The sequence below is a fragment of the Suncus etruscus genome, chromosome 10 (assembly GCF_024139225.1).
Source record: "Suncus etruscus isolate mSunEtr1 chromosome 10, mSunEtr1.pri.cur, whole genome shotgun sequence".
Lineage (NCBI taxonomy): Eukaryota > Metazoa > Chordata > Mammalia > Eulipotyphla > Soricidae > Suncus > Suncus etruscus.
Window position 1 is genome coordinate 73,634,153 of NC_064857.1, and position 18,971 is coordinate 73,653,123.

Consider the following 18,971-nt stretch of genomic DNA (forward strand, 5'->3'; position numbering starts at 1 on the left):
GAGATGATAAGGCAGAGCCAGAACTTAAAACTGGGTTTCAATTTTGAAATGTCCTGTTCTTTCTTGGAATCAAGATCACTGTAAGGTTCTCTTTCCCTCCCTTCACCAAACACTCACCCATGACTCTCTTGCCCTAAGTCTCGATCACTATATTCAGAAATAGTTGTTTAACATTTACTTTGAAATGAAATAATGCCATAGACCTTATACAAATTTATTACATAATAAAGGAGAAGAACAGAAGAGGAAATAACATTATAAGCAATAGTTAGAAATATTATTCCTAAAATAAACTAAAAACTGTATATTGAAAGGGACACCATATTTCTGGGAACATTAATTTAGATGCATGCTTGTAAAACTGTGGGCCTTAAATGAAACAAAAAATCATTTGGCCACCGATTAGTATTTCCTCAAAAAACAAATAAAATTAACTTATTCTACTTATTCAGGACTCACATTTCCTCAGACTTTTTTATTTTAATAACTTATGAAAGATGATAATGGAAGTAAATATTTTCCTTTAGAGATAAAGGAAATAAGGGGGTATGGATTTTTTAATTGAGCTTGGGAAACTTTCAAGCACAAATTTTATAGATAAACTTATAAATAAGCAAAAAGTACGCAAGAAATAGTCTTTGCACAAACACTTTTCAAAGACTTTATTGATTAACTTGTGTTAGTAAATAAAATGACTCTAACAAAATCTACCCTCTGCTAATTATAAAACATATGCTGAATCCCAAGAGAGTCAGAGAGGTTCAGAGAAAAGAAAAGGCAAAGATACTCCAGCAAATAAAGCATAAAGGAAGCAGGAGCTGTAAACTCATATCCTGACAAGGTAAGAAATCAGACAAATATATATTACAAGTAACAAAGTTATACAGTAAAGTCTGGAGTTATAATGAATGAAGACATAACAGCTCTAATATTGTCTCAGTGACTCCTTAACAGTTTCATAAATTAAAAACAAACTGAGAAAAGACTGACAGTGAGGTAGTTCAAAGGTGTGATCTAGGCTCAGAATTTTTTTCTCAGCACAGCACCAAATCAAGTATCATCATGACAGTAATTGGTAGGCCTGAACCACTGGGTGGAGTATTGCTGTGAGTGAGGCCTTTGGATTTCTGAGAACCACTAGTGAGGCAACAGAAGAACCTCCAGGGGGTTCTATTAAAAAAAAACAAAAAACAAACAAAAAAAAAAAACCTCAAGAGCTCCCATACGATCCATCTGTACCACTTTTAGGAATATACCCTAGGAACACAAAAATACAATTCAAAAATCCCTTCCTCACACCTATATTCATTGCAGCACTATTTACAATAGCCAGACTCTGGAAACAACCAAAATGCCCTTCAACAGATGAATGGCTAAAGAAACTATGGTACGTATACACAATGGAATATTATACAGCTGCCAGGAGAGATGAAGTCATGAAATTTTTCTATCCATGGATGTACATGGAATCTATTATGCTGAGTGAAATAAGCCAGAGGGAGAGAGATAGACGCAGAATAGTCTCACTCATCTATCGTTTTAAGAAAAATTAAAGACATTTTTGCAATAATTCTCAGAGACAAAAGAGAGGAGGGCTGGAAGGTCCAGCTCACGACATGAAGCTCACCACAAAGAGTGGTGAGTGCAGTTAAAGAAATAACTACATTGAGAACAATCATAACAAAGTTAATGAATGAGGGAAGTAGAAAGCCTATCTAGAATACAGACGGGGTGGGGTGGGGTGGAGGGGGATTTGGGATATTAGTGATGGGAATGTTGCACTGGTGAAGGGGTGTGTTCTTTACATGATTGAAACCCAACTATAAACATATTTGTAATCAAGGTGTTTAAATAAAGATATTAAAAAAAAAACCTCAAGATATTTAAAAAGAAATATCCAGGAACATATAAAAATTATATCCAGAATAAATATCTAACAACCATTTTATGAATACCAATATAAAATATGTGGAATAGTAATTATCATAATTCAGTAACATAATAAACAGATGACTACCAGAACTCAATCTGATTTTTTGCAAGGTTGTTCAAAATTTAAAAATCAATCATTAAATTCATCATTGGTAGCCGATCCAGAACCAAAGGTGGTTGGTTCGAATTCCGGTGTCCCATATGGTCCCCTGTGCCTGCCAGGAGCTATTTCTGAGCAGTCAGGAGTAACCCCTGAGCATCGCCAGGTGTGGCCCTCCCCAAAAAAATTATATATCTCCAGATAAATACATATGGTTGAAAATTTTCCTAACCATTAACAACAAAATATACTCAGTCAAGTAAGAATGGATGATTAGTTATTTTCTTAAAGAAAGAGGTTAGACAGAACCTGATATACCAAAGGATTTTCTGTTAAATCTAGGGTCAAATAATAGATGCCCAATATAATCACCAATATCTAAAATATATTAGAGGCATTAGCTAGAATAGATTTTACAAAGCAGCTAAAACAAAAACAGCAAAGAAGGTCTTTTTTAAATGATATGAATATGAAGGCTAAGAAAATTAATGTTTTATAAGTCTTTAAAATAGCATTTATGATTATTTTCACAAGATGAAATTTTAAAAAATGAAACCAATTTATACCCACATTTTAATAGGAAAATTTAATATCATAATGATAAATCTGGTAAACATAATATCAGTAAAAAATTAAATTTATGTTTTCCTAGGTGGGAGATATAGCTCAATGGGCTGAAAACATTATACAGTCCAACCCCTGGCACCAGCTGGTCTCCCATATTTTTCTGGGGTAACTCCCAAGTATAGAGCCAGATGTGGGCCAAAACAAAATAAAACCAAAGAAACATGGTAATGTAATTTTTATTGGAGGTGCAAACATATTCTGCTGTACCATTTTTAAATCTTCAGAGAACAGATACTACCAGTTGTGAACTAAGAACAAATTAAAATATTATATTTTCCTCTGCAAGAAAAGTTGGTTAGACATTTTGAAAGAAAAGAAGAAAACAGTCATAAAAATTCTGAAGAAGAACAATAGTATTGCAAGGGGTGTTAGTTTTACTCAGTAAGAGAGCAATCATATTGTGTTAGAACATGAATAGATATACTAATAAGGCAGAACAGAAAGCTCAGAAATTAATGTTTTTGTATTTGAAAATTTAAGTGTACTGAATAACTAGAATGCTGGCTGGGTATTTACCATAAAATTAAAACTTTCCCTGACACTCTAAGTCAGGATATATTCTAAGTGGATCACATATTGAAGTATTGAAGTATTAAAAAATAAAACATACCAGGACTAAAATAAAATCTAGACTTTTGTTTTAAGAGGAGAGATTAAGCGTTTCTTAATGATGACTCAATTAAGCCAGAATACATAACTCTTAAATCTTCATAACCAAAGTGTCACAGTAAAGTAGAATGACAGAGAATAAGTGGAAAAGTGATTTACAATTGACATAAGAATGGGTTCGTGTTCCTAAAATTAGAGAAGAAACAAACCAATAATCCTAGCAACAAAGAGCTAATAATTGAATGTTTTACAGAGATGAAAATATTTTGAATTTATGAAAGCATGTTCAGTCTTCCTTTCTTATAATAAGAGAAATGTAAAATAAGTTTACTGCCTTGGCTTCAAGTTTACAAAATTCTCAACGCTCAACAATTCACTCTTATGGGAAGGTATTTTGAGGAATAGGAAATGTACCAAGTTGTAGAAGGGAATTTGGCAATGTCTAGCAAAATTACATACACATAAGCTTTGACCCCTAAATTCCACTTTTAGAATTAGATCACAAATACACTGCCAAAAGCCTGAGATGTATGCTATAGACTGTTAATTTCACAGTAATTGTGTAAGAAGTCTAAAAACAACCCAAATGCCCATCAGTAAGGGTCAGGCTGAATAACTGTAGTGTATTAACATACTGTTGACTATGAAAGTAATGAAAATGTTATCAGCTGTTGATGTTGAGAAATGAAGTTATTAGCAGTCTAAAGATAGTTATTTCAAAATGGAAGGAATCTTGGAGGTTTGACTTCTCTGAAGACACTTTCTATTTGTAGCTTTGATGTGGGGAACTTTTAGATATTTTACCTGAATGCAAAGCAAAGTTTAAATTAAAAGAGCATCACTAACCCATCACAGGGTGTGTGAAACAGAATTCTCTCTAAAACTTTTCTATTTTGTTACTGTTTGAAATTTGCTCAGTAATTTTTACCTTGTGGTCTCCATTTATTTTCTGTTTCCTTTTTTTTCCAGTTTGTTTTGTTTCATCTTTTTACATTTGTAGTTTTTGTTTATATACCTGTGTCCAGAGCTTGGTTTTTATTCTGATACACAAGGTTAGATATTTGGACTTTGTTTCCACTTGCTCCCACTAGCTTGTTATCTTACCCCACATCTTGTTTGAGGAAGAGTTTAACTTCTCATTGGCAGCAAACATTACTCATTACCTATTTATATCTAGTGTCTCTTTTTTGTCTAGTAATGGACTTCCACACCTGGGCAAGCATAGGTGTCTTAACATTTTCTAGCTTAATTTATAGCTACCAGGAACTGAGCTCTATTTGAAGACATGAAATGGGATGTCTGGATTAGCTCTTTCAAAAGATATCTTTTCTTGTCCTTTGCGTTCTTCCTGGTCTCTTCGCAATGATCTCTGGGCTGCTTGCAATCATTTCTCAACTTTAAAAGTGGATGTCATATCCTACTCATGATAAATAGAAAAGAAAAACAGAAACTTGGGTCTTGTAACATATGCATTCATCATTGTATCACAGGATTAGTCATCTTTGAAACTTTTATATCAAAGAACCATCTATTTTTCTTCCTTCCTTGCTCACTTCCTCCCTCCTTCCTTCTTTCTTCCCTCTCCCCCCTCCCTTCTTTCCTTCTCTCTCCCCTTCCTTCCCTTTTCCTTTCCCATCTTTCCTCCATTCATTCCTCCCTCCCTTCCTTTCACTCTCTCCCTTTTTCTTCCTTTCTTTCTCCTTCCTTCTTTCCTTTTTTTCTTCCTTCCTTCCTTCTTTCTTCTCTTTTTTTCTTCCTTTTCTATCTTTCTTTCTCTTTTCTTTTTCTTTCTTTCTTTCTTTCTTTCTTTCTTTCTTTCTTTCTTTCCTTCTCTTTCTTCTTTCTTTCTTTCTTTCTTTCTTCTTTCTTTCTTTCTTTCTTTCTTTCTTTCTTTCTTTTTTCTTTCTTTCTTTCTTTCTTTTCTTCTTTCTTTCTTTCTTTCTTTCTTTCTTCTCTTCTTCCTTCCTTCCTTCCTTCCTTCCTTCCTTCCTTCCTTCCTTCCTTCCTTCCTTCCTTCCTTCCTTCCTTCCTTCCTTCCTTTCTTTCTTTCTTTCTTTCTTCCTTCCTTTCTTTCTTTTTTTTCTTTCACTTTTGGGTCACACTTGGTGCTGCTCAGGGGTTACTCCTGACTCTGCACTCAAACATACATCTGACAGACTTGGAGAACCATATAGGATGCTAGAAATCAAACCCCAGTTACCAGTTGGCTGTGCTATTTCTCTGGTCCCACATCTTTTCATTCTTTAAGTCACTAGGATAAGCCTGTGTAGCCAGCAATTGAAGGCATTTCATAGTCAATATTCCCTTCAGCCCACTTTCTAATATTCTGAAGGATAGCAAATGCAGAAGCCCTCACGCCACGTTAAAATAGTCTATCTTAAAATAAGTGAGTAGGACTGGAACAATAGTAGAGTGAGTCTAACTCTTGTCTTGCACAGGGCCAACCAGATTCTGTTCCCAACACCACATATGGTCCTCTGCCTTCACCAGAGCCAGGAATAGGCCTTGAATACATCCGGTTATGGTCCCCCAAACCAAGTCAAATCAAACCAAACCAAACCAAGATGACTGAATTGTGTGCTCTCCAAATCTTCAATCAGAAGCAGTCATTTATAGGGTACAGCTTGTTCTTCCACTTCCTTGTGTAGCCGTGAAGTTTTTGCTCCACCTCAGAAACTCAATCTTACTGCTTTCCCCCCATAGCTTTCTGCAAATTGGTGTCATCCATATGACCTAGTAAGAGGAATGAAAAAATAAAGTTACTTATTTTAGCATTTCCAGAATGGGCACATGAGTGATTTTTATGTGGTCTCTCCTGTTGAGTCTCTAAAAGGTTAGAGCAGAGTTTGTAGCTCTTCTGTGCTTGGCATCTGTTTTATTCTAGACTCTTCCTCTGCTCCTTCTTTCTATATTGACTGTTGTGTGTGTGTGCTTATTTCATTATATTCCTTTACTTGTATGAACAATCACACTCCTTAATAATCTGGATGAGAGATTTTCTACTAGACTATTAACTGCCACCTTAACCTTGAAGCCATTTAAAGCTCTATTAAACACTTTAATAAGAAATTGCTAAAAAAGATCAATAGAATCTTTATTTTGATTTAGTGTAGAGACAGGAATTAACTTGTAGTACCTGTACGATCTGATTTTAAAGTCTTTATAGTTAGTGTGTTCCAAAATGAATTTGATAAGCAGTTTCATGGTGTCCTTAGTGATAGTTATCAGATTCAGTGTGTGTCCAGTGTGTGGTAGCTATGCTAGATATTTACAGCTCATGTTTCTGCTCCATAGTCATTTTCCTGTTCTCATGATTTCAGATATTTAGAATACTTCACTTTTGTGTCATAAAGAGCACCCTTCATGAGAATCAAAACAGGAGTAAGAAGAGTACGATTTTAGCTAAGAAAGTATATATACACTTGATATTGCTATCAAATTAATTTATTGGGGAGCAATAATTTATTGGGGAGATCCAAGCAGATGCTGTACTTGAAAGTGCACAAAAAAGAACTTTCCGAATTGGTTAAAATCCAGGTTTTAAAGGAACACAAATTTAAAGAAATTCAGGGTTCCTTTAACTGAAACATCGTTTGATACTTTACTGAGAAGGTAAAGAAAAAGGAGAAGACACTTAAACATTTAAAATTTGTCCCTATCTTTAAGAATGAAGAAATATGACAATACTCTGCAGTGCAAATACCAGGCAGCCTATTTTGCAAAATTTCTCCATCCTTTCTATATCTGCAGCCCTTTCTGATAGGACTTTTATTTATATACATATTTAAATATCAAAATATTGCCCAATATTCAGAAAGATATTGTTTAGTAGATAAGTCTTTAATGCTTTTGCTCCGCATCACCGCTCCTTGAAAGGAGATCATATGCAAGAGAAGTAAACTCAACATTAAAGATAATAATAAAAAGATGGTGCTAATTTCAAATAACTAAAAATAATTCTAATTCTTCGGGAAATACACAAATGAAATAATCTAAAGCCAATAAAACTCACAGAGAGAAATGTATAGGATTTGCTCTAATTGCGCAGGCCTTCAAAAAATTATTGGATCCATCCCCTCTCGCATTGTTTTCAAAACTTTATTCATGGTATGACTGGTCTGTATTACTTGTGAACATGCAGTTTCTGGGGATAGTAGTTTCCTTTTGTTAATTCAGAATCTCGAGGGAAGAGGCCCAGGAACCCGTATTTTCCAGATGATTCCTGTTTATTAGAGAAGTTGGGGGAAACCAGAAGCCAGAACAATGATGGAAGATTTGAGGAGTTGTTGCTACCTAAGAAAAGCTTCGGGGGCTGAACAGAAATTAAGCAGAAAGATAAGATAGCAAGCATGCCAGTGTAAGATCCTTGGAAGGAATGAGACCTGGATTTAAATCTTTTTAAGCAGCAAAAGGAAAATTCATAAAATTAAATAAGCAGCAGGACAAATGGCAAAGGGATGTTTTATAGAAGTGATTAACCCTCCAGGTCACAGATTTTTCTGGGAAATGGAGCTACTATGATTCATTAAGTAATCTCTCTCTCTATCTCTCTGTCTCTGTCTCTCTCTTTGTCTCTCTCCCCCCCACTCACCTCAGTGCGTACATGCGTGTGTGTGTTGTGTCTCTCTTTATTTCTACCTTTTATTTTTTATTTTTACCTTCTAGTTTTTTTTAAAGAATATAGTATGCCTTGGTCTAATCTCCAAATCTTTCAAAGATTTACAGTATATTTGAAATTGTTGCCCTGAATTTGAAGTGAATGCTAGAACTACGAGGGTATGAAGCTAAATTCATTGCAGTGTCATGAGAAACTATCAGATACTTTTATCCATTTATATTAAATCCAAATTATCCATTCTCATGCACTTTTCTCTGCCTTTTCTATAGGATTAATATAAATCCTGGGAGATAATTTGCAAAGAAGGCTATTTAAAATTAGAATGAACGGCAGAGCCATTAATTTGTTGTGATAATTCACTTTGGTGTAAAATTCAATTATTACTGACAAATCAAGGCAAGTAATCATTAGGAAGAACAAGCATCTGGGTGACGAACAAGTAAATGAGGGCGCTCTCAAATCCTTTCATCTTCACCCCCCCCCCAATAAAAGCTTAACAAATTCTCATCCTCCTCGTCTTGCTAGATAGACGTCCTCCTATCAGTTTTCCTTCAAATCAATCAATTCATGCCGGATATTTGTGGACTTGCACAAACTGGAAGCATTTTAAATTCTAACTGCTCAGAAAAGCATGGTCCCAGTTTCCCCATTGCTGGCACAGACCAAAAAGAGAACCACAACCCATTTGTTGGGGCCGGACATCTGCTGATTTGTCAGTTTTGTTTAGTTCAAATGAATTCACGTTTTGGGAGAGGTGACCATATAGAGGAGCTAGTGCTGGAGACAATTAGTTCTACTCTTACCAACATGAGCTCCTGAGCTTTTGCATTAATTGTGCTAGGTTTTGTGACTTGAGAAAACCACTTTGCCAAGGATTCAGTGGCTTGGGAGGCTCCATAAATCAAAAGGAATACCCAAAGAGATGGTGAGTGTGACAGAGGCCATAGGCTGAGACAGTGCACACTTTTAGGACAGACCAGGTTGTTTGTCTCTCTCCTGGCTCTGGGTGTCCTGCTTGGCTGCATTGAGGCCTGGTTCTGATGAGCCAGCAGAAATTCTAAAGAGCTGGAATGTGTCCCTTCCCTCATTATATTCTCCCACTTTGGGTAGTTAGTATGCATTTAATCCTTTCATATATGTGTTGGAATCCACAGTTCTCTCTGGACCCCAAAGGAGTGCTACTAAACAGTTTTCACAGCTCAGCATTTTTTCTTTTGCATGAAGGAAGAAAACTGGACAACCACTTTATAAAATGCTGACGGAAATACACAGTAATTTAGAGAGCTTCTCTATACCGTCTTCAAGATTAACTACCCTACAGTTCCTATTATTGTTTCAACCCACCCTTCTGCAATGGTTTGCCCATGCCGAAAAGCTATAAAGAGATGGCGAGTGAGGAATTATTTGCAAGTCATATAAGAATTGTGATAAACCTTTAAAAACCTGAAGTACTTGTGCAGGTACTTCAGAAAGTAAATAGGGATAATAATACAATTCCGGGTTTCCCCCCTTTTCTTCCCACCCTTCCATGTATTTCTTTTCAAAATGAAGAAAAGCCTGACTAGGTAGTTGGCCTTTAAGCCTTCAATTAATTGAACAAAGATTTAAAAATTGTTCAATTGGTTTCATTAGGAAGTGTACAATGAAATAATAAAGTAAAACAAATGGTATAAAGCAGAGCCACTAATTAGCTCTACATGATTGATATAGCTTTGGACCAGGCATTTGATCTCAAACAAAATGCAGTTCCTTGTTAAGAGGATTTTTAATTGATGTGCAGAGAGGTATTAGATGATGTTGGAAAATAATTACTCCAAAGCTATTCATGCATTTGGCTGAACATAACAAATGAAGTTTGGGCACTGGATCCGGCAAAGTGGACACGTGCTAATTAATAACGAGAAGAACAAGCATCTTCCAGGCGTTTTTTAACCCAGTATTTGCTAGGAGATTGCTGAGCAATTATGTGCCCTAATGAGGTTGTCATATAAACAAGATTAACATTACTCAGATGTCAGATGAGATTTCAAATTCATGTAACCCATATGCATTTTCCAGTTGTTATAGATGGGAAGGCAGAGCTAAAGCATCCAGGTTGCTGCTCAAAGTTCAGGGCTGAGCAAGAAAACTTCATTCTACAAATGCACCGCAGACAATTTTCTGATGATCAATGGACTCATCTTGGTATAAATAAGCAGATACATTTGAGCCCATAGCCAAGCACCAATATAAAAATAAAAAAAAAGAAAAGGAAAAATAACTTTTCTCAAAGATATGAATATTGACTAGGGTAAATATGCTCTTCATCTCTAAAAACTTGATGAGCATATGCGCCAAGTTACACATAATTTGTTAAATCTGACAAGAACGTTAAATTAGCATTTGGTTGGTCTCGGCCAAATTCTTTGCTTGGAAAAAAATGTGTGCATGTTGACATGAAATTAGAGGGACTTATGGGTGAATTTCTGAAGGCGGAATTTGTCTTTCTTTGTTTTGTATAATAAGACTGCTTTCTCTCTACCCCAAATGGTATAAAATAATGCTAACTTGAAATAGGACTCCAATGTCAAACACATAACATCAATTCAAATATTCAGATACAAAAAATATGGACCTGTCTCTTACCCTTCATTTTAATTTTGCAGTATATAAGTCAGTTTGAGTGACCACTTGAGTAGCTGCCTGTTTAAGTTCATCTAATTCAGTCATGGAACACAAATTTTAAAGAACTAAAAACTATGTTTTACCATTAAAAATTGTGTGTATTTGGGGCTGGAGAGATAGTACATGCATGCAATCAACCTGTATTCAATCTCCAACATCCCATATAGTCCTCCAAGCACATCCAAGAGTAATTCTTGAGGGCAGAGCTAGGAGTAAACCCTGAGCTCCACCAGGCGTTTCCCCAGAACAAATAAATGTGTGTATTTATGCATAGATTGAATTGTGTGGAGGAATGTTGAGGAGGGAAGATTGCATAGAGTGAGTAAGGGATCAGAACCCAGAAGAGAGAAAGTTACATTACTACTTACTGTATTTTTATGAAGCTTTACTGATCCTCCTAGTTCATATACAATCCTCTTTACCTGAAATCATCTTTAACTTACACTGAGCAATTAATTAAAAAATAGAGGGATGTATATGAGAGAAAGACACACAGAGGGAAAAGGAGTGTACCCTAGAATGTAAGTTTTATTTACAAAGCTTCTTTTAACTGTTCTTTCTTTTTTTCTTTTGCTTTTTGGGCCACACATGGTGATGCTCAGGGGTTACTCCTGGCTATGCATTCAGAAATCACTCCTGGCTTGGGGGACGATATGGAACACCATCCTAGGTTAGCACATACAAGGCAAATGCCCTACCTCTTGCACCATCATTCCGACCCCTATAAAGCTTCTTTTTCTAATTGAATAGGGTTTAATACACACAAGCAAAAGTTCTCATTTATCATGTTTATTATTAAAATGCATGCCTGTACTACTCAATATTTGGGAAGCTGTGGACTATTGGGCCACAATGCATGATATTCAGGTACTATGCCAACTTCTTTGCTCAGAAATGACTTGTGCTGCTCAGAAAATGGCATATAGGACCAAAAAACCTTCAGTATTTAATTTTAAGACCAAACAAGCATTATAAAATTTTAATTAAAAACCTCGTCGAATGGAACATTGATTACTGGAGCACTCATTGCCTGGAACCTGTCTTTCTTCAGCCCTACCGGTGTCTCTGTGTTTACTGCAGTGTCACACCACAATGCAGATCAAAAGTCCTGAGCTCAAGACTTCTCTAGGTTTTGTAAGAACAATAGAGGACAGGGCATTTTCCCTTGAGAGGTTCATCATTGTGAACAGCAGGACTAGAAGGCTAAGATACATGACTAGGCATGCCAAGGCATTCTATGGGGAAAAGTTTGCTTTGTCTCCCAAGTAAACGCAGAAAGCTTTCCAAATAAAGTTTACAGCAAATAATTGCATTGTTGCCCAGTTCTTTGGTGACAGTAACAGACATAAAGGAGTGGAATGTGAAACTCGAAGTCTACAGATTTCACTTGTGAATGTGGAGATATTGACACTGCGTTTGAGAAGTCCCCAACCCCCTGCTCCTGACTAATCACTAAGCCATCTAAATAAATAAATAAACACCAAAGAGAAAAAGGGAGCAAAGAGAAAAATGTTAAGAGTTTAAGTGAAAGATGGAGTCTAACTTGAGTACAACTGCTGAGGTGTCACACCACTGTCTGGAGAAAGATTTTGACTATTTTAAGACTTTGAAGGCTAAGTAATTACAGGGATTATTATACTGTATAATTTTCAGAGTTATTGACAATGCAATTAAGGCTATGTTAAATAGTATGAATAAAATAAGACTAAAAAGAATTATGATGTCAATATGTGTTTTGTTGGAGATAAGTGGGTCATTTATCCCTTCTTTCCTGCCGTATTTTCCGGCGTATAAAACGACTGGGCGTATAAGACGACCCCCTAATTTTGCAGTTAAAACATAGGTTTAGGCCTATATTCGCTGTATCAGACAGAACGTTCCTGTGCCGCAACTGTATGTACCACAGTGAGCCAATCACAACAAGCAAAGGTTCAAAGGTTATACTGTAATAGACTTCCTCTCTGACTCTGGCCAATCTGGCAGGCTTTTTACAGTGTAGATTCGGGTCCAGAAAATTGTTTAATTTGCATGCATAAAAAGCCTGCTTGGATTGGCTGAGTTAGAAAGGTGGTCCGAGCAGCCTTGCAGTGATTGTGCAGGATCAAGTTGGAAAATTCGTTTTGTGGCAATATTCAGACAATTTTCGTTTAGCGGCATATTGAAACTTTTCCAGGATATACTCGGTGTATAAGACGACCCCCGATTTTCGGTTGACCTTTTTTGGTTTCAAAAGTCGTCTTATACACCGGAAAATACAGTAAGTTATTTGTAAAAAATGTAAAGTATACTGAATCCTGGAAATATTCTATAAAATATTTTGCTTTTCTATCTAATTTTAGAGAAAATATGAGGAAGCCTTTGGAAGAGATATTGCCACTTCTCACGATAGGGTATAACTGGAAACTCTATGCTGACAGAAAACTTTAATAATTGCGAAGTTCTCAAAGACTTTCAGGGTAAATTGTCATCCCCAATTGTGGGAGTAGGTCACCTTTTTACTGAACTCGTTGGCTATAGAAATTGGTTCCTATGCCTCCACCCAGAGAACCAGACTTAATTAGAAAATGATACTTTTAGAAGACCTCATGTGCTGGGCATTAGGTAAATTTGTCCAGAAAAGGCACAAAGTCCCAGAAGTTACTTTGGAGAGAAATGATTAGTACTATTTCTAGTATCTGTAGAGGGCTACTTCCAATAAAACTTGAAAACAGATCTGAAATGTGTTAAAGATTTGAGAGAAATGATCTGTGAGAAGGTAGCTTTCCTTTGTAACAGGAAGATAATTATTGTGTACTATAAAGTCTCTATAACTTCTGAACAAATTTTTAACTTTAACTATGAGTTAACTTTAACTATGAGTATCATTGGCTTTCAACCTGCAATTCTAGACCAACAGTATCATCTTCACCTAGAAACTTGCTAGAAATAAAGAACAAGCTCTGTACTAATGAATCTGAAATTCTGAGACCCAATTCAATAATCTTTATGGAGGACAGAATTAGAGGCACTTGAAGCTCCCCAGCCTTGCAAATCTGGGATGTCCTGATCCATAAGGCACAGGCTTCCTGCAACAGGTGTAAAGATCAGCCAAATACCCCTTAATCCAAGGACTCACTGTGTCAATACAGGGCAGAGAGCAACTGCCAACCAAAGAGGTACTTTAATTCCCAGGTGAGGTCACCTAAATACTCTCCTTGCGAGATGCCTACAGAAACTTCTATGATCCTGTTATGCCCAAGTTATATCTCCTAGGCTTCCTGCCAGATGCAGAAATGGGTGGAAGGCAGCAAGAGTCTATTGGGCTGGAGGAGAGAAGAGACCAAGAGGAGCTGTATGCTCAGGGGCAGGACCACACAGTAGAGGCAGGACCAAGGCATGGACAGAGGCCATAAGCCAAAAGGTTGCAGAAGGTAGTTCTATGTATGCTCCTTGCACATACCTGCTAGCCATTTTTTCCTTTCTCCATAGTGCACTCACATGCGCTCACACACATACACACACACACACACACACACACACACACACACACACACACACCTGCAAGCAGCTGCCATTGATGTCTCTGTCTCTTGCCCTTGTGACCAGCTCTGATTGAAGTGTGATGGAGTCCCAGCATATTTATCAATGATGTGGAAACAAATTAAACATGCTGAACCTTAAATTTGAAAGGAGGTGAGGGCGGAGACATAGCCCTTAATGATTTAAGAAAGCGTAGGTATCAGAGTTTCATGGAAAAAAAAGGCTCCTTCCCATTTCTATTTCACTGCAGATCTTCATTGGTACAAAAAACTTGCCGTGAGGATGTTTGTGTGGCTGTGTATATAACTATTTGTTTAGATTTATTTCAAAATGATTCATGATGCTTATGTTGGAATCTTGATTTCGACTTTTATGATGGACTTTGGAGAGCTGCTATCTAGACGAAGAGAAGTTCATAATTTACTGTAAGTGGTCATCTCCTAATTTTGAGTGAAATTTCATAAAAATGCTCTATTGCCTGGGTTTAACCTAACACAGTTAAATATCTTGTATGGATCTCAGACTCATCTTGACATTTCTGGCTTCACTGGCAAACTCGGGCCAACATTTGAGTCATGATCAATTTAACGAAGCAGCTAAAATCAAAGCCAGGTGCTTCCCTTGGTGGTTCAAATCTGGAGTCAAGCAAGATGTACAAAGATCAAAGCCTAGACTGTCAGAGTGGATGATGAGCTAAGAATAGGACCCGAGATTTCTCTTTTGATTTAAATTGTTTTAACATTCCATTTTGCCCCCCTTTCTCTCTCTGTTTTTTCCCTTCCTTTCTTTGCCTTTATTTTCTTGCAGGATCCTCATTCGTACAAGTAAATTCATGTTAAGTTCAACCTTTTCAAATTACTTGCTGCTAGCACTGTACATTTTAGTGTAAAGTCAATTTCAAGTTTCAATGATTTAAAAAGTCAAACTATTTTTAAAGGCTTTGATGAAAGAATAATTTGGTTTGCCAAATACTATTGTTTTAATTGACTTGCTTCCCAAAAGGACTACTGCCTGGCAGTTTTAAATATAATTATACCTTTGTATAAATTGGATTAAACTACTTTGGAAATACTCATGCGCATTTTGAATATGAGGTCATATTTCACCCATACCCAGTGATATAAAATTGCTATACATCCCCAAACTTCTGATTATGGTACTCTCCTAAAAAACTGCCACTTAATGGAAGGCTACAAAATTAACACTCAAAAGTCAATGGCCTTCTTATACTCTAATAATGATAGAGAAGAAATGGACATTAATAAAACAATTCCATTCACATTAGTGCCCCACAAACTCAAATACCTTGGGGTCAACTTAACTAAAGAGGTGAAGGACCTATACAAAGAAAACTACAAAACCCTACTTCAAGAAATAAGAGAAGGGGGCCAGAGAGATAGCATGGAGGTAAGACATTTGCCTTGCATGCAGAAGGATGGTGGTTCAAATCCCGGCATTTCATATGGTCCCCTGAGCCTGCCAGGGCCAATTTCTGAGCATAGAGCCAGGGGTAGCCCTTGAGTGCTGCCAGGAGTGATCTAAAACCAAAAACCAAAAACAAACGAACAAACAAAAAAAGAAATGAGAGGACACGAGGAAATGGAAACATATAACCTGCTCATGGGTTGACAGGACTAATATCATTAAAATGGCAATACTGCCCAAGGCATTGTACAGATTTAATGCAATCATTCCTATGACATTTTTCAAAGAAGTGGATCAAACACTCCTGAAATTCATTTGGAACAATAAACACCCACGAATAGCTAAAGCAATCCTTGGGAAAAGGAATATGGAAGGCAGTACTTTCCCAAATTTTAAACTTTATTATAAAGCAATAGTTATCAAAACAGCATGGTATTGGAATAAAGACAGATCTTCAGATCAGTGGAATAAACTTGAGTATTCATAGAATATACCTCAGATATACAACCAATTAATCTTTGATAAAGGGGCAAGAAATCCAAAATGGGGCAACAAATGCCTCTTTAACAAGTGGTGTTGGCACAAATGGTTAGCCATTTGCAAAAAAGTGAAATCAGATCCCCATCTTACATCATGCACAAAGATCAAATCCAAAGGGATTAAAGACCTTGATATCAAGCTTGAAACCATAAGGTATATAGAACAACACATAGGTAAAACATTATATGACATTGAAAATAAAGGCATCTTCAATGAGGAAACAGCACTCTCGAAAGAAGTGGAAACAGAAATAAACAGACGGGACTATATTAAGTGGAGAAGCTTCTGCACCTCAAAGAAAATAGTGCCTAAGATACAAAAGCCACCTACAGAATGGGAGAAACTATTCACCCAATGCCCATCAGACAAAGGGTTGATATCTAAGATATATAAGGTACTGACAGAAATTAATAAGAAAAAACATATAATCTAATCAAAAAGTGGGGAGAAGAAATGAACAGACACTTCCTCAAAAAAGACACATAAAAAAATGTTCCACATCACTAATCATCAGGGAGATGCAAATCAAAACTACAGTGAGGTATCATCTCATACCACAGAGACTGGCACACATCACAAAGAACAAGAGCAACCAGTGCTGGCATGGATGTGCAGAGAAAGCTCTCATTCACTGCTGTTGGGAATGCTATCTAGTTCAGCCTTTATGGAAAACAATATGGAGATTCCTAAAAAAAAAAAAAAAAAAAAAAACTGGAAATTGAGCTCTCATATGATCCAGCTATACCACTCCTAGGGATATACCCTAGGAACAAAAAAATACAATTCAAAAATACCTTCCTCACACCTATATTCATTGCAGCACTATTTACAATAGCCAGACTCTGGAAACAACCAAGATTTCCTTCAACAGATGAATGGCTAAAGAAAGTGTGGTACATATACACAATGAATATTATGCAGCCATCAGGAGAGATGAAGTCATGAAATTCTCCTATACATGGATGTACATTGAATATATATATATATATATATATATATATATATATATATATATATATATATATATATATGAAGTGAAATAAGTCAGAGGGAGAGCGATAGACACAGAATAGTCTCACTCATCTATGGGTTTTTAGGAAAAATTAAAGACATTACTGTATGCCCAGAGACAATAAAGTTAAGGACTGGAAGGGCTGGAAGGACTAGCTAACAATTTGATGCTCACTACAAAGAGTGATGAACTCTGTTAGGGAAATATCTACACTAGCAAGTAACATGACAATGTTAAAGAATGTGAGAAGTAGAATGGCTCTCTGGAATACTGGCAGGGGTGGGGAAGAAGGGAGGGGGACATTGGTGGTGGTAATGTTGCACTAGTGATGGGGAGTGTTCTGTTTATAACTGAAACCCAAATACAAACATGCTTGTAATCATGGTGCTTAAATAAAGATTTACATTAAAAAAAAAAAACTGCCACTTAAGTGCCTGCCTTGTGCAGACACATTGAAGATGACCTTCCTTGCTATTCTGGGAGGGACATAACATCACAGACCTTGAAATTTCCTCTGCACAGTTACCCATCTAAAGCAAATCAGAGAAAGATATAAATGGGAGAGCCAAACGTTTACAATCCCTGTATAAGCTCTTGCTTTGATGCTTACGTTTTTCTAAGGGAAGGCAGATTTCTGCTCCTTCCTTCCCTCTCCTGCTCCTTCTCTGCCATGCAATTGTTCCCTTTCAGTAGATTTCTCAAGCTCTTCCAATCCCCCTGGACCATCTATTTCTCTTGATGTAAAAAGCATCCTTTGTGAATTCACCATCAGATTAGATTATCTGTTAGGGAGAACCCTGGGGGGGTTATAGGCACTGTCAACTAATCTTTCTTCTCAGGCTCACTCCATGCTCTTTAGTGAGTCATTTGCTCTGAATAGCTTCTTTGCTGAGCCAGGTTTCAGCAATTTGTACACCCCTATGCTTTCTTTTGCTAAACATAACTCAGATCTTTCTCTTCTAGATATTTTTAGACTTCTGGTGAGCCTCCAATTCTGAAATTTTTGTCAAGATAAAATAACTAGTGCCAGTAGGATGAACTTTCCAGAAGGTTCCAAAGGTAGACTTCCTCAGGCAGTTGTTTAAAAGCTATGCTTACATTTCCTTTTCTCCTACATTAACTAAGAGAATTAACAAGAGTGGACAAATTGCATCTATTTTGCAAATTAGAACCTACAGTTTGGGGAAGGAGAAGAAAAGTCAGAACTGACCTCTACTTTTTGCAGTTCACTCTAGTGTGCTGTGTGATCTCTCTCCATGGAGGACCCACAGCCATGGTCCCTTTCTCCAGCCTGGGGTCGAGCGCTCCCAGCTATCCTTTGATCTATCATTCTCTGCACTTTCTCAGCCACATGCAGTTTTGATACAATAAGAAAAGTGAGAAAAATAAAGTTGCAGCAAAAACAAATTGTACAAGTCTAAGGAGAAGACTCTATCAATATTTGGGTGACTTGTTGAATTACGCTTTGAATGTTTGTACAGTTGTCTTTGTGTCTTTTCATTGTGAAGTTGTATCAATATTATTGTTTTAAAGGGCAAGTTCCTAAAGAGTGAGAGAATTTTGTCTATTTTTCTTTTCCCGCCATTCCCAAATTACCTAAACTTTTCTGATGATTCTACAAGATATTTTTATATCTAATTTTCTCTGCATAGACACCTACAATGTTTGTTTTTTAAATTCTTTTACAAAATAAAATGATTTTTATTCCAGTAAATATTTGTGAAAGAAAAAAATGTTAATTGAACATTCTCAGATATGTTCTAATTCTTTACTTGTGCACCAGCAGCTCAAAGTCATTTTCTTCCTTCCAAGAGAAATAAAAAACTATAACCATAAAGTTGGACTTAACAAGCCCCAACTTATTTGTAATAGATTTGAGTGTGAATCTCTGTTCTCTGTAGATGACTTTTTAATAATGAAAGATT